A 16,805-nucleotide genomic window follows, 5' to 3' on the forward strand; every position below is an offset into this window, starting at 1 on the left:
TGTGTTCTTTGTCTTTATGGATTAGAGTAAGCAAAAGGAGGGAACTCAAAGAGTTATGTGGTCATAGGAATTTTGATAACACAACCTCAACCTAGTGATAAGACACAGTGTATATTCTTTGAGAGGGCAGGTTTCTACAACTCTAAAACTTGGTCGACTTAAACGGTAGAGCTTTATGTCCCAATGTAGTGAATCTGTGACTGTTTAGTTGAGTCAGGAGTTCAGAAATGGCCAATAAGATCATTTGAGGTAAACAACATACACTATGTTTTTACTTGTATTAGTTTATGGACAGTTCCAAATTCATTTAAGGCATACAAACATAGTTATTATTTCTTTAACCTTTTTGTAGGTATATGACGAATGGCATACTTAAATTTGTTGGTGCTAGAGAGTTCAGTAAATTCCTTTCTAGAATGGCCATCAGACATATCAGTGACCTAGTCTTGCTTTTGTTTGTATTTTCTTCAGAAAGTTGAGTTGAATTAACTGCAACAGCTCTAACTTTAGTTCTTTTTATGGAGAAAGTAGATATAAGGAGAAAGTAGATGATTTACATTTCAGTCAGGCAATTCAAAGGCCAAGGGCAGAGTGAAAGGGCATTCCAATCTCATACTCCATAAAACCATTTTGAGAAGTTTTTAAGTTCAAGGAAAATTTCTAACCTACTTTTTCTTTTTTCTTTCTTTTCTTTTCTTTCTTTTTTTTTTTTTAGCTTTAGTTCTTGAAATGTTATGGTAGTTTTCTGCTAAGATACTATTTAGCATTATTGAAAACACCTTTTAGATTGTTGGTTTGTTCATAAATATACCAGGATTGGGTCAAAATTTAGACTTTGCTATTTGAAGATATATTTGCTAATCATACCATTTGTTGAGTGGTTAAAATTCATTGGCTCGCATTTTGGTTAGCAGATAAATTTTGAAAATTGTTATAAAACCAATGTGGTGCCGTGGCCAGAGCTCTGGAGATGCTATTATAGCTCTATCAATAAATTACCATGTAACACAAGAAAATCACTTTGTTTCTCTGTGCTTCAGGTTCTCAGCAACATATTCTTGAGTCAAGTTTTCAAGACTATTAAAAATGTAATTTTCTTTTTTCCTGTGTTCAGACCTACTAAGCATTATGGCATGGTATGTATAGTAATAGTATTGCAGGATATAACTTTAAGTTAGGATCTAGCACATAGTTTCTAGCACATCAGTAAATATTCCATGAATGCTTTTAAATAACTTATCTATGAAAGTTGTCTAGCTTTGTAAGATTGGGTGGATGATGATGATAATAATTATGGTGATGACTAAAGATTACAGACATGGGGACATAAAATCGAATCAGACTAAATCTTATGTTTTCGTTTAGCTATTTTGCCTAGTTTGTATGATGCTGTTATGCTATTAAACAAGGTGTGATAGGCTATAAGTCTTAGGCTTGTTAGGGTTACATGCCTTTTCTCTATTGCTGGTTTTCATAGTCATTGAAATAAAATGGTTTTGTTCAACTCAAATAGAACTAGGCTAGCAAATGAATAATCTTCATAGTATTGTTGATAATTAAACACATTCCTTCAAAACTGGTGTGTGAATTTTGAGAATTTGTAATTCTTGGGAAAGTCCATTTATTCAATAAATATTTATCGAACACTCTAAGTTCTTGGGGTATCTCATTTTGAAATGAATCTGGAGGAATGGTTCAAGAATGTACTGTACTATGTCTACTCTTGCTACTAATTCTTATTTATAATTGTGAAGAGTTCTGAAAAGAAATAGTTAAAATAGTTAAAATGTCTGAGTTAGAATGCATTGTTTAGAAAAAAATATATTTAAGGTGATGTGGTATGTAATTTAGAGGATTGATTCCAGCTCATCAGGTCTATAATCAAACTGAGGGTGACAAACAATAGCTCCTTTTCCCGAATTACACATGTAAAAGAATAAATTTAGATAGGCTGAATGACTTGAGATCAGTGACATGTTACTCCCTAGAGCCTCTTAAAAGGTTCACAAATTCAAACACCTATAGGGTCATGCCGGACATGTGAATGAGCGAACCATACCAAATGGAAGATGACAAATGTCAACTGCCGCTCAGCCTCACCTGTTCATGACCATGAAGCCTCACATGTTGGAGAGACCATGGGGAGTGGTGGAGGTTCTGGTTCACATCTGAGTGGGGCAGCTGAGCCTTGGCTCCACTTGTTGCCATGCCAGAATACAGGTCTGGTGTTGCCAGATTTTCTGATTTGTAGAAGAGAACATAGGTGTGCAGATTTTTTAACATAAAAGTTCCAGATTTATAAATGATAGTAATGAGTTCAAAGTTAAAATACTATGTGGGCCAACAAATGCCAACAAATACTATGTAGGCCATATTCAGGCTAAGGAACGTGTCATTGTTGACAGGGATAGGTGAGGACAGCTAGTTAGGGAGATATGTATATGTCTGTCTTCTGTCATCTTTAGCCATAATCCTCCAGCTCCACAGGCAGCTGGAGTCAGGGTGGTTGCCAGTAAAGGGCTCAGCTGTAGTAGCTGAATGATAACGAGGAGTGGTTCAATCTCACACCTGTATTTAGTTTTCTTCCTGTTGACTCATTGTGAAGTTGACGCTGAACTCACCTTGAAGTTGGTGGTATCTTGTAGGGTTTAGGAGAGATGCTGGGAATGCAGTTTAAGTTTATAGCAAATATTTAGAATGGGCTGTATAGTTCTGTAATGCCTTATTCCTTTCGTTTAGTGCTTCCTAAACTTCCATATGAACATAAATCATCTGGGGGAATTTTGCTAAATTGGAGGCTCTGGAGTAGAGCCTGGGATTCTGCATTTTTTACATGCTCCTAGATGAAGCTAATGCTTTTGGCCCATGGACTACAGTTTGAGTTACAAAGCTTTAGAGAGCTTTTTTATCACTGAAATTCATTTTATGCATACAGAAAGGTTGGAGGACTCCAACTCTTATTCCTCTGACAGGTTTCTCCCTGTAGTAAGCAGCCCAAACTGACGCTAAACGCTTTTCTCAAAGCTTCTTTAATCAGAGCACAGAATACATAAGCATTTGCTTTTTTCTAATGTTCTGTTTCGAGAACATATTTTATCTGCAAAGGATTAATCAGAAATTGTCTGTTCTTCACAAATTAATGCAAATTTGAATTACTACAGTTTGAAGAAATTTATTTCATAACTAAGGCATTGTATTATACATAGATATATTCTCTCATACAAGGTCAATTTTAACTTTCTAAATCATTTTTGGAATTTCAACAGTAATTGCTTCCTTTTAGGACTTAAATGTCAAAATTTTGGCCATAATGTCTAGATTTTTGTTCTACTTAAGTAGTTAGTATGAGTTGGTGGGGGAGTAGATTTGAAAAAAGATGGTTTTCCTTGTGTATTTCTTGGGCTTACAACATTAAAGTGAATATATCTTTTGTTTTGCTCTGCTAATCCTAAATGTCTTTCAAAAATGGTCTCTCTAAGATTGAAGACATAATAACTTATTTAGGGATTTTGACTTCTTTATATTTTATTAGCATTTTTCCCCCTTAAACCAGTTTTACTAATGCCAAGTGTCATAGCTATGTTTGTGACTTTACTGTAGTAGGGCTTTATGTTACAAGCTCAGTTCACTAGTTAAAATATTTTTGTCAGTTCCCTGGAAATTCTTGTTTCTAATGCTGGTATATTAATTATAAACTGAAATTAGATTTAGACATGTCAGTCTGAGGGAGTGAAGCAATTTGTTTTCTTGCAAATTGTATTAATTGTTTTCTTTTCATGTATTAATCATGTATGATAAATGTAGTTTGTAATAGTAATGCTATTAAAGCTTACTCAATTTCTTTTAAGTGCTTAGAAATTTCTATTATATAGAATAGTTTTGCTCTTAGCCGAGTAATGAGATGAATTCATTTTAAACTCTGTAAGGAAGCACGATGTATGTCATATTTCTATCAATCCCCAGTTCTTAGCATTGTCTGGCACATAATAGGTACTTAATAAATTTAATGGGCAGATGACCAAGAGTTCATATTGATAAAAAGTCTTTTTTATCAAAAGTATTTCTTCAAAGTATAAGAAAGTAGTTTGTGGAGCACCATCATTTATTCTGCCTAATTGAGTGTGTGAGAAACGGAATTTATTAGAATAAGGGGTAGGGGAGAGGGGAAGAGAGAGGGAGATGGAGAGGCTATTTTGAATTACATCTGACAGGTATTTTAGCATTAAAAAAATACATTCTAAGCAAAACATCAATAAAAAAATAAGCTAAGCATGCTGACTGATATTTCCATTCTGTCCACAATTTATTGTAACCTGGAGGTTTAGAGGCTACATATTCTTGTGATTCTACTGTTATATAAATTAAGTAATTTGTCAATGTCAATTTTAAATGTCGTTAATCACATATGGAATATATTTTGATTGCTCTTGTCAGTGACCTGACTCATTCATTAGGAAATTTAAAGCCATTTATTCTTATCTACGTAATTACCATTTTCATAATTTATCACGAACCAGATTTGCTTTTTTCACCTTCAGGAAGACTTTTAACTGTGAAACCATTGTTCTTGGCTTTAATGATATTGAAAATTATTGGTATTCTAATTTTAAATGCTGCTTAGTATGGATAGTATGCATTCAAGTATTTATTGATTTTATTTTAGTCCTTCTGGGTCAAGTAAAGCTTTTAAATGCTTGTTGCTATAGAAGGTTGTACAAAATTAAAACTCTTATATTTGATTATTAAGAAAACTCATGTGTATTTTAAAATTAAAAAAAAAACAACCCACTAGATCTTTAAAAACTTAGTCGAATTTTCCGCATTGCCTTCATTTTAAAAGATTACATTAAACTGTATATATTAGCATCTCTATATGCTCAAAAAGTTTCTCAAAATTCTTGAATATGATGTCTTTATTCTCTGAAGTATAAGACATATTTTTTGAACTCTTCAATGAGTCAAAAGACAGGCTTTGAATTGAATGGACCTGTTTTTCCCCCCTCAGTCCCCAAACACTTAGAGATTTATATCACTAAAGATATAGGGTTATTGAGCTAGGGCTACTTATTGAAAAAGATAGAACTAGTTTTCTTCCCCAACTTAATCCTATGAAAAATTTAGGGACCGTGCTGATTTTCAAAATCAATCAGAATTAAAATCAAGCTTATTATATATTAGTGAATTTTACCTTGGGTCAAAGCCCATGTTATACTTCTAGGATGACTGGGTCAGCTATGATTTCCCTTGCCTAGTATCTTTTCCTAACAGCTGATTACATCTAATCTTTACCATGGCATTCAAGGTTTGTGGTTAAATACTTCACTTTGTATTTTGTGAAATCTGCTTCAAGTTCACTGGATAGATTGCATGGCAAACTAGAGTGAAATCAAAGAAAAAAACAGACTGAGTAACTGGCAGTCAGAGATTGAGAAAGTTAACATTTTGCAGGATATGAATGGTAAGAGGAATTTGGAGGCCAGATGGAGTAAAAGGGAGAAAATAGAGGTCAGAAGGGAAGTTTGTTCTAGCTAGCATTTTTATACAAAAAAAAAAAAAAAAAAAAAAAAGGAAATTCATGGCCTTTGAGAGAGGTGTAAGAAGTTGGACAAAGAATAAATCCATTATGATTCTTGGGGAACAAAAAGATAAAATGGCAAAGAACTGAAATAAGACTGTAGAGGAGAGAAAAACACCTGGGACCAAACCAGAATTTCTGCTTGGTCTTATAAAAACACTCTATCAAGGAATAAGAAATTTCTGTCAAGGCTTTTTACCAAACTAAAAGTCAGAAAGGGCATTACTGAACATTTGCCATCAGTTTTCTCATTGGTGAATTGGATTTCACCATTACTTAGATCCCTCCACGCTCTATATGTTAATGATGACTGTAGGTCATTGCGTACTACCAAAACTAACCTAGGACATAATCAGACATTTAATTATTGTTTATTAACTGATATTAAATTTTTATTCTAGAATTCTAAATGATTTTCATCTTATATTTCCATAATAAACAATGAAGTATGTTCCACAGGCATACATAATAACTATATTTGCATAGTACTGTATTGTTTAGAAAAATATTTTCATGCATATGGTTTCATTTGATACTATAAAGTGGCTGTGAGTTAGGAATGATTGCTATCTTCAGTTTTGAGTGAGAAAGCTCTTGTAGAGAGTGGTAAAAATCATACATCCAGTAAGTGCCAAGAGGCTAGTTTGAATTTAGGGTTTATCTGCGGGGAGACAATTCTTCATAGGTCTCACTGCCCTTTTGTTCTATAATAGCTTTTTAAGGATGTTTAAAAAAAGTGAACAGCCTTGGATGATAATGTCTCTCTTTGAATCACAGGACAGATTTGCTTAATAAAAATAATGTCTCCCTCTAGGGCGAAGGGAAGGTCTGCTTGTAGCCTTTATAAAATATTTAGGTTTGCCAAGCTCAAGGTTACATAAACCAATGAGTGTGCAACATCTACATGGGTGCCTTTGCATCACACCAGTGGGACTTGGGGGCAAAGGGAACCAACTGAAATGTGATGTTCATGCTGCATCTCAAGTAGTCCTCTTGAGACCCATCTTCCTCTAATATTTAGAAACATCTTTTGGTGGCTGTAGGATAGATCATATTGGGGGCAGGATAGGAAGCCAGGAAGACCAACTAAAGAGCTATTTCAGTGCATCTTGTGAGAAATGGCAAGAGTTTGAAGAAAAGAGTGGGAAGGAGGGGGAAAAATAAGACTCAGTTTAGAGGTGGGAGATGGAAGCAACTGGTCTTGACAACTGAATGTGTGGGAGAGGGAGGGAAAAGGCTCAAGAATAGGTCCTGGCTTAGGTGACTGGTGGTGTTTGTACAGTAAGATCCCCAAACTACTATAGTCTATCTAGATGAAGACAGTAGGTTTAATTTTAAGCATTTTGAATTTGAGGTGCCCTTGGGATACCCAAGAGGCAATCTAAATATGATAAATTCAAGTCTGGAGCTCAGGACAATTATGGCTTAGAGCAGAGATTCCCAGTCCCCTGGGGCGTGGACTGGTACCTGTCTGTGGCCAGTTAGGAACCTGGCCGCACACCAGAAGGAGAGGAGCGGGCCAGAAGCACGAAGCTTCATTTGTATCTGCAGTCACTCTCCAGTGCTAGCATCATAGTCTAAGCTCCGCCTCAGATCATCAGGCATTAGATTCTCATAGGAGCATGGGTCTCTGCTGCCAGAACAGTTGGGAACCTCAGTTTAGAGACAGAGGCTTAGGAGTTGTCAGTGTACATATAGCAGTGTACATGAAACCTCTAACTGGATGAGCTCCCCAGGAAGAATTTTTAAACATACGAAGGAGAGCCCTGGAGTACAATAATGTATATAAAAGAATCTCAGTTCTTTTTAATATCAGCAGAAAGTCACCTTTAATATTAGCAGAAAGAGTTTGTAGCAACTTGGCCTCATAAACCATGGAGTCCATCTTTCTTTCTGTCTAGAGAAGCTGAGGATAGCAGAAAGAGCAATGGAGGAAAGTGGGGAGCATGCCCAGAGTTCCCTATTTTCTTTTTCTCTCTGCTACCCCCTGAATATCATTATATACTAAGGCTGTGCCCCTGCATAGCTCTTATGGAAAAGAACACTGTGAGGGGATAGAGACTTTTTCTCTGTGTGGCCTTCATTCTCTGTCACAATCTATAGACATTTTAAAAATTAAAAACTCGAGCATTTACAATGCGCCAACCACTGTGCTAAACACTTTGCATGAATTATCTCATTTAATCCACACAGTAATTCCAGAGGAATGTACTATTGTTGTTCTTATTTTACAAACAAGTGGCTTGATCAAGCATACAACTTGTAAGATATGGAGACAAGTCTTGAATTACACCCTGCCTTCAGAGTTGGGTTTTAACCATACAGTACTGCATTTCAGTCATACTTGTTAGAAAATGAGACTCATTCTGCTTAACAGAATGCTGGCTAGAGAATTGTCTTGGTTCAAATTATTTATATCTAGACATCCTAAGTATGTCCTATTTCTTCAGGTTTAGAATTATATCATTAAAATTACTCTGTAACATCCATAGTATTCTTTGAATATATCACAGATTTCCCCTAAGTGGCTTTCTATGACTCTCCTATTTTATGTGGTAAAAAATTTTAAGTAATGAGATGCAGAACTAGTATTCAAGAGAATTTGAAAAATTTATGTACTCAAATATTTATTCATTTGAATTGAAAAACAAAACAACTCCAGCTCCTAACCACATGTGAGCCAACGTGTGTCTTTTGCTGGAATTTAAATTCAGGCTGAAATGTTCTATTACATTTATCTTACAAAAATCTCTCTCGGACTCTTTGCTGTGTAAGAAATGGGAATCTTGAGGGCGGAGTGGGAATAGCCGATGCAGCAGCCCTGTTTGCAGAACTCAGTTGCACTTGGAGAACATCGATATAAGACTAATTAGAAGCAAAGTATTGAACAGTGCAATCTTCTAATTTTCTGATTAATGGCAAAGCTTCATGGAAACATTAATTATATTGAAAGAATTTAGACAATTCCTTTTTGAGTAAACAAACTATATATCTGTAAATGGGTCGTTTTCCCTAATAATAATATAGGCAACAGATAGTTCTGGTAATATGAATACATTTCTATTCTTGAATATTATGAATGTTTTTATATGATGTCAACATCAGAGAAGGAATACTGTATTATAGCCAAATGATATTTTCTTTTAACTCTGTCTTTAGAACTCAGTGGTGGAAAAGAATGGGACAGATTGAATTTTTTTTTTTTTTTTTTTTAACGAGAGGTATAATACCAGTGTGTGTGTATATGTATATATTTTCAGAATACATAATCTATATTATATGCTCTTTGTATACTTGATTCACTTCCTTGGTCTGAATTATAGTTGTTGCTTATAGAATGGAATAGTAATTGCTGATAATTTGTCTTAATTATCAGCAGGTTAAATATTATTATAGATTGTGCTCTATAAATTATCAATAGGAACAAAACTTTCTAGCTGGGGCTAAGAGAGGCCCTTGCGAAGAATGAGATTATAAACTCATAACAAACAAGAGTGTAATTTCATTTGAGGAGCCACTTTGTTAATGATGACAGGGCATTCTTTTTTAAATGACTGGGGATGTGGCAAAGTGAAAATGTTTAAAAGGAGCTTATTGTAAATACACAATAACTAAGAAGGAAAATGTAAAGTTTGGAGAAATGATATAATCAGAGCAGTGAGCAGACAGTTCAAATATTTTTCTTTACACATTTTGTTATAGCATTTACATATAATCACCCCACCCCCATAATGTTGTAGTTTTAAACCAGGGGAAAACTTTGCAGTATATAGAATCCAAGAGTCTCATTTTATAAATGAGGTCCCTAGGCCCAGGAAAATACCCAGATTTGCTGAATGGCACAGAAATTGTGGCAGACCTAGGTCGGAAATGCAAGTTTCCTGAATTCCCAATGGGATGTGTCTACTACAAATGATCTTCGTCAGCTTTTCATAGAATCAAAGTTTCAGAAGAGAGTTTGAAAGGCACCTAATCTATCTTGCTTTCTTACACTGATTTAGAAAGTTACATGAATATCGATCCAATTAAGGAAGAAAAAAATCCAGACAGAAAGGAATGCTAACATTTGTTCAGCAATTTATTCTAGAGTTTAAAACCCTGTTTGTTTATACACATTCACTTAGTCATTATTTATGGAGCACCTACTATGTGTCAGACACTGTGCTACATGCCGCAGGTACTTGATAAAGCAGAGCGTATCCTTGGAGTTTATAATCTAATTGGAGAGACAGACAATAAACAAATATGTATTTCTGTATGTACATATACACAAATATATTTTCAAATTAGGATAAGTGCTATATCAGAAAATTTACCTTCAAATATTTAGAAAAGTGTTGTATCAGTGGGCAGACATACAAGGACAAAACTTTGATTCAAATGAGAGAATTGTAATATTTACAGCTGTTCAAAGATTAAGAGTTTTAGAAAGTGGTAAATTTCTAACATTGGGAGTTTTCATGAAGGTGCAACTAGACAGCTCCCAGGAGAGCGTGATTTGAAGGGCTTTCAAATATTAGATGGACCCTTTATTGTCTTTTTTTTTGAACTCCTTTATGGCTAAATTAAATTCTTTATCCAGTGGATTTTATTTAGGCTTCATTTTATTTGATATCTCTGACTTTTTATCTAGATGACCATTCCCTTCTTTTCTAATTTCACTCCAGTACCCACAGGCTTATTCATGGTTCTCTTCCTACTTCTATGGTCATTTCTTTAGAACTTCTTTTGCTGACCTGTCTTCCTCTGCCTTTCCTTGAAATATTGATGTTCCCCAGTACTCTGTTCTTGGCAGGTCTTTCTTATTGACACACTTACATTTCCTTGTTGATCTCATCTACTCTGATCACTTAACTAATGCCTGCCTCGTGTGTTGATGATTTCCAAATATGAGGTTCCTGGCAAGAACTTTTCAGTCTGAATTTCCAACTGTATATTAGGTCTCTCCATCTGGGTGTCTCAAAGGAATCAAACTCTACATATTTCAGATTGCATTTATTTTCCCTCAAAAGTCTTCTTTTTCTGTTTTTCTTTGTTAACAAATTAAAAAACTAAAAGTTGTTTTGGAAAGTGGTGAATTTCCACAACTGGAGGTTGTCTTGGATACTTATCATTCACTAGGTCATTAGAGCAGAAACACGGACACAGGTTTAAAAGACACTCGTCTGGGACACAATCCATGGCACATGAATGAATGAAATGTATGCCTGATAATGGAGCCCCTACACCCCACCCCCCTCTCAAGGAGATCAAATCATTTGGATAAGGAATGTTGTGGAGTAACTGTTTCTGCATATTTTCAGTTTAGGATGTCTTAAAGGGAAATTTATGAGGAGACTCATCAAGGTTTTTTCAGTTAGGAAATCTTTTTTCTATGTATGTAGAGGAGTCTAACATTTACTGAGTACCCTACATTAGGCCACGGTCTAAGTTAGGAATCTTCATGTATTCTGTAAATTCATCTATTCTTCACAGTGATCCAAGGGCCCAAGGGATTAGTATGATTAAACAGTTTAAACTCTCAGAGGTTAGGAATGCAGCTAAAGGCTAGTAAGCTTTTTAGGTGGCTTAACTTGAATTTGCACTCCGTATATGAATTTTATGGCAAAGGCTTTCTCCAAGTTTCATTTATTTCTTGTTTATATTTTCAACTTATCAAGGGCACTGGCATTTTAATTCTATCTATATGTGAAAACACTTTGTATGTTCATCTAGCTTTCAGTGTGTAAATAGTATGTATTAAGCATCTACTTTGTGTTTATATTGAGTATTATATATGCAGTAAAAGAGGCAGAAATCAGCCTTTTTCTTGAAAGAGATTTTAACCTAGTTGCCTACAGTGTTACTGAGCATGCTTTCTGGTTCATCATGAAGGTTGTGAAAAAATATTTTAAAATCACTCTGGATCCAAGATTAATGCCTGCAGCACTTCATTTTTCCTGTTGAATTATTATAGTTACATGATCTTGGAAACTCTCTTTTGGTATTTTGATGGATATATCATTCAAGAAGTGTCAAGAAAGTCTTCTATATGGATAGAGCTGTTGGGGCTCTCTTTCAGGTACTTACACAACTTCAATTTATATCTATCAATGCATCCTCCTTGAAATGAAATTACTTATATATTTGCTTTTGCCACTAGATTATATGGTTCTTGAGGGCAGCAGCTGTTTTTTTCCTATTTCCCGGCACACTGCTGTCCCTCAGTAAATGTTTGTTGAAGGATGAAGGGGAAAAAAAAGCATCCTTGTCTTGTTACCTGAACCTATAATTTTGTCAATTAAGGATACTAAATTTGTCCAAAATGTTTTCCATTTTTAAAGAATGGTTTTACTACATAATCTATACTATTTTTCTTTTTGACAGATTTTGTGATGATTTGTTTCAGTAGGTTTCCAGTTTCATATAAAAAAAAATATGAGAGACAATATACTTACACTCTGACATCATCCTAATCCTCCATGAATTTTTAAAAAATGATAACTGTGGGCCTGTGCCGAATTTCTTAGTATTATAGATTTATATATTTTTACTTGATCTCAGTATTATCAATACATAATGCATCATAAGGGAAGAAAAGTGGCCCTATAAAGTATTTTGTGAAATTTTTGTCCTTTTTTTTTTTTTTTTTTTTTGAGGGGTAACTTTTCTTGATGATTAATGACCAAGGAAATGTCATGCAGCACAAGTTTCTTGTTATTGCTCTAAGTTTGTTCTAGTCACAGCTGTAGTTTCCTTTCAAAGTGCAGGGCCTATGTTTCAGAATTTGGAATTGTTCTGTAATGTAAAATTTTAGCAGAGTGGAGCTCAAAATTTGCGCATGGAGGATTTCCTTGCTATTGTTCTCTCTGTTCTGTTTTTTCTCTTTAAATACTATAGATTGCATGAATCAGCTATTGGTAGAGAGGTGGTGATTAATAATAAAACAACAATAATGGTGATTAATAATAGAATAATAGCAATAATACTACATATAATTAAAGAGACTATGTGACACCTTAAGTGTGGGGGTCAGAACAAAGTGAATAATATAATGTTGCTAGGTTGCAAACCACTTATTGGTTCCAAAATATCAATCAAGAAATGCTACAGCAGCCTAAGTATAAAATGAAGAAAAAACAGTTTTAAAAATTGTGGATATAAAATGTTCTCAGAACCATGATAATAGACCAATAGCTAAGGTAGTCTGCTATCTGATAAAACCCATAATGCAGTTGGGATTTATAGTACTAGATGGTCCCTATTTAGTGAATCCTGTAGAGAAGTAATAAACAAGTACATAGCTTTGGTAGAGCAAATGTGGAAATGGAAGAACATAAAAGCAGAGTGATCTATCTCAGGCTGACTTGATGTACAAGTTGGACAAGTTTCAAAACCAGTATTTCTTTTGTGTCTTGGCAACATTTCAGCAGAAGGTGGTGTATCTTGACTTGACTCTATCTGTATCACTAGAAATCTCTTTACTTCAAGAGATCATGTTAAGTGCTCACCCAGTGTGATGCTAATGACTTAATGTAAGATTCACCTGACAAAAAATATCTTAGAATTACGGCGATGATAATACTGGACTCTGAAATACAGTTTTTTTTTTTTGGGGGGGGATTTAAAAAGATATCAATTATTTTAGGCCTCATGGGTACTATTAAGTCTTGCCCTAAGGTCCTCAGGACGGCAATTTTCTTTTCTGGCTTTCATAAATCACTGGCACAACAAGACAAACAAGAAGACACTTATGGTGCTTGTAAAGAACTTGGAAAGTCATACAAGATACACATTGTTTTTGAATCTTAATGTATTTTTTAGATATGCGATTATATTGTAAGCTAATTTCTATTATATACCTCAGACTCATGTCTATTATATAGGTGCTATCAGTTATAAATAGAATGTTCTAATAAAAACACTTTTTAAAAAATAACCTGTTACTTTTTTAAAAAACTATTTCTTGTGCTGTTTTCTAACTTACCACTCTTCTAGTTGGCTTCACTCTTATTATAATCCATATACAGTTACAAAACCTTTGCTAAATGTATATTGAAGTCACAGAAAATCCTGCGAAGCTAATACACTAATACCTGTAATACAGATAGTCATCAATTTACAAATGATGTGTGCTAGTGTCTGTGTGGTGCATTTGAGAAATATCTCAGTGTATCAAATAGATCATAGACTTTGGAATTAAAAAACTAGGATTAGAATAATAGCTCTGTTGCCTACTAGCTATATGGTATTGGCCAAAACAGTCAGCTTCCACAAAACCTAAAGCTTTGAAATTCCTATGCTTTGGGTACATGAGAAAGTAAACACAGAAGAAGTAACAAGAGAGATAGGAATTGAATTAATGTGGTGTCCCTCAGGCTAATGGTGATGGTATTGAATGTAGCAGAGAGGTTAAAAAAAGGTAAGAAAAAGGCCATCAGGTTCTGAAATTACAAGGTAATCAGAATAGAAACTGAAAAGGCTTGCTACCTGAAGATAAGTGAAGCTTAGCCCTTTTTTATAAGGATACTTTATATGACAAAATAGCTCATTATAATTAAAAAAATATTTTTCCCAAAGTATTGGGGAAACAATATTGTTAGGGTGCCTGGATTCCAATTTTAGCCCTGCCATTAGCTAGCTTTGTAATTTTGGGCAAATCATTTAATTTCTCTGGGCATCTGAATTGTTGGGGTATATGGACAAAGGTATGTGATTGCAACTATTACCACCATTAATATACTATTAAATTACCAGCTGTTGTTTATTGAGCCCTGTGTACCAGGCCATATACCGATTATTTTATGCCTATTCTTTCATTTACGTTATATTTGATGTTCCTTTTATTTAAAATGTCATCATTTAATCAGAAATGCCTCAGAAGTACTAATACTGGAAACTACTCTGAATTAACCAAGATTATGTCTAAAAATTTTTCCAGTTTTTTGATTTTTCCAATTGATCAATTGCTGGATGGATTTACAAAAATAATTATTTTAAATCTTGAGTGAATCATGTGTATATAATGTCTAAGACCTGAACTAGATTTAAAACTTATAAATTCCTGTAGGATGTAGCACTTGTATTTTTAGGCATATTTCTTCCACGAAAGCCAGACATGCTCATTAAGAAATTAAATGAAACATTTTCTAAGTAAGAAATAATTCCTTAAAAAGAATTCAGTGTTTCAATAAGTCTGCCTGGCTTTTATAGTAACTTTTAGCACAATGTTTTCAGGATTAAAAAGTTATCTTAAGTTCTCTAGGAACAAGATAGATGTTCCCAGGTTCACGTGCGCATGAGAATTGTTGAAAAACGAAGTGAAACTTCGGCTGCCCTTCAAAAATTTCAAGTTTACCAAATTATAGATCAATGGACTCAATCCTTACTAAAACTTCTAAGGGAGAGCCTTATACAGAAGGATCCATGGCATAAGCACAGATGTTCTTTGAACTGTACTTGTGAAAAACAAATCAAATACTAGATTTCTTGTTCGCTCTCTTTGATTGCCTAAAATAAGACTATTCATAACATTTTCATTTTCTCTGTTTTCCAAAAATAAATTAGATCTCAGCTCTGCTGATAGAAGCATCTGCTGAAGTGAAAATTCTTTTAATGAAGTCATGGGAAAGAATTAAAATGCACCCTTTTCCCCCGCTTCTCTTCTCACCCCCAATCCTTGTGTTTTTAATATATCCATCAAAAGAAAAATGACAGGTTAATACAAATGGTTATTGTGATGTCCATTTCTCACTTTTCCCACCTTTCTGAAGATCCATTGTAATAATATTAGGGCATTGAGAGATTTACATTATTTGGGAAAAAAACAGGTATATTTGCCATACTTAAATAACAGCCTCTCTCTAAATGCATCTGTCTTTGAATGCAGATTTTACAAATGAAAGAGGACATTCTGTGGGTTCTTACATTTCCGTGACTGCTCATTTGGTTTCAACAAATCATCTTTAAATAGATAAGATACCTCCCTGAAGAAGAGAAGGAAGGTCAAAGAAAAAGTAGAACCACTGGCCTTAGCCACTGTAAGAGACAGCAAAAGCATAAGAAAAGTGAGAGCAACGATTGCTTCTGGCCCAGAGTATGAGTTGTTGAGAACAAAGAAAGTGGCTCTTTTGAACAGTCATGCCCCCAACTGCTATTAGCTGTTATGGAGAAAAAATAGGTAATTATGGTCAGTTAAAATACCAGCTCTTAGAGCAACGAAAAGTTGTGATTAGTGTTTTCTATTCACGTGTGGAGATTTTGAGTGGAATTGAGGCTCAGTTGTCAGAATCGTAAAGGGAGTGTAGCACTTGATCTTCATATTTCCCATGAAAAGATCCTTGTTGAGTCATATATGTCGTTCCCTTCAGAGACAAGCTGGGTTATATTTTAATAGTCTTTTTAAATATTTTCAACTTTTCTCTCTGGCATTCAGGTTGCTGCACTTACTTCCATTACCGGTTCTGTCTTCCAAGCCTCTACATATGCTTGACATTTTACTGTGATTAGATTTCTCAGTTTTCTACAAACACTCTTTGTTTTTTCATGTACTTTGTTCAGGCTGTGTCTTCTAATAGCAATGCCATCTTTTCCATTTCTACCTTTGAAGATATCTTTCCCTTTCTTAGACCATATAAAAGCTGGACTTTTTTTGTGTGTGTGTGAAATGCCACAAAGAGACATTCATATAGTAGATGCAGTATTTTTTTAGATGACATCTAAAACCCTTCCAAATTATAAGATTTCATTACTTATAAATTCAGATAAACAACAACTAGTCTTCAAGCAAGAAGACTTGATAACAGCACTCATCAGGCATAGTTCATCCTGTGTTCACCTGGTAATTGGGAAGAGCATCTGTGTTAGCTACTTGGTTTTAGAGAAGCAAACTTATTTTTATAACAGGAGGTAGTTTTGCAACTTGGTGCAAGGCACCCATCAAATCAGACTCCTGCCCTCCCACAGACACTGGGAGATAGGGGGCTGTCGTTCTTGATATTTACATTTCAGAGAGATGGCTCCCATATAAAGATATTACTGGATCTTAAAGCCTCAAGAGACCTATTTAAGCTATTAAAAGAATTTACATATATTTCAAAGAGACAGAGAAAGAACTTAAAAGTTTTCTAAAGTAAATAATAAAAGGGATGGTGTGATCAAAGACATCTTTACCCTTGTTTTCATCTTATTGTTTTATAATTTCAAGGTTTTAAACATTTTTTTTAACATACAGAAGAGTAATCCTCTCATT

General features: G+C 34.5%; 1 protein-coding gene across 3 annotated transcripts in view; it reads left to right on the forward strand.

Moving 5' to 3' along the window:
* Positions 1 to 16,805, forward strand: part of TAFA2 (TAFA chemokine like family member 2) — a 422,074-nt gene that overhangs the window by 48,092 nt on the left and 357,177 nt on the right. The window lies entirely within an intron of this gene.

Source organism: Rousettus aegyptiacus, unplaced genomic scaffold (assembly GCF_014176215.1).
Source record: "Rousettus aegyptiacus isolate mRouAeg1 unplaced genomic scaffold, mRouAeg1.p scaffold_m13_p_2, whole genome shotgun sequence".
Classification (NCBI taxonomy): Eukaryota; Metazoa; Chordata; class Mammalia; order Chiroptera; family Pteropodidae; genus Rousettus; species Rousettus aegyptiacus.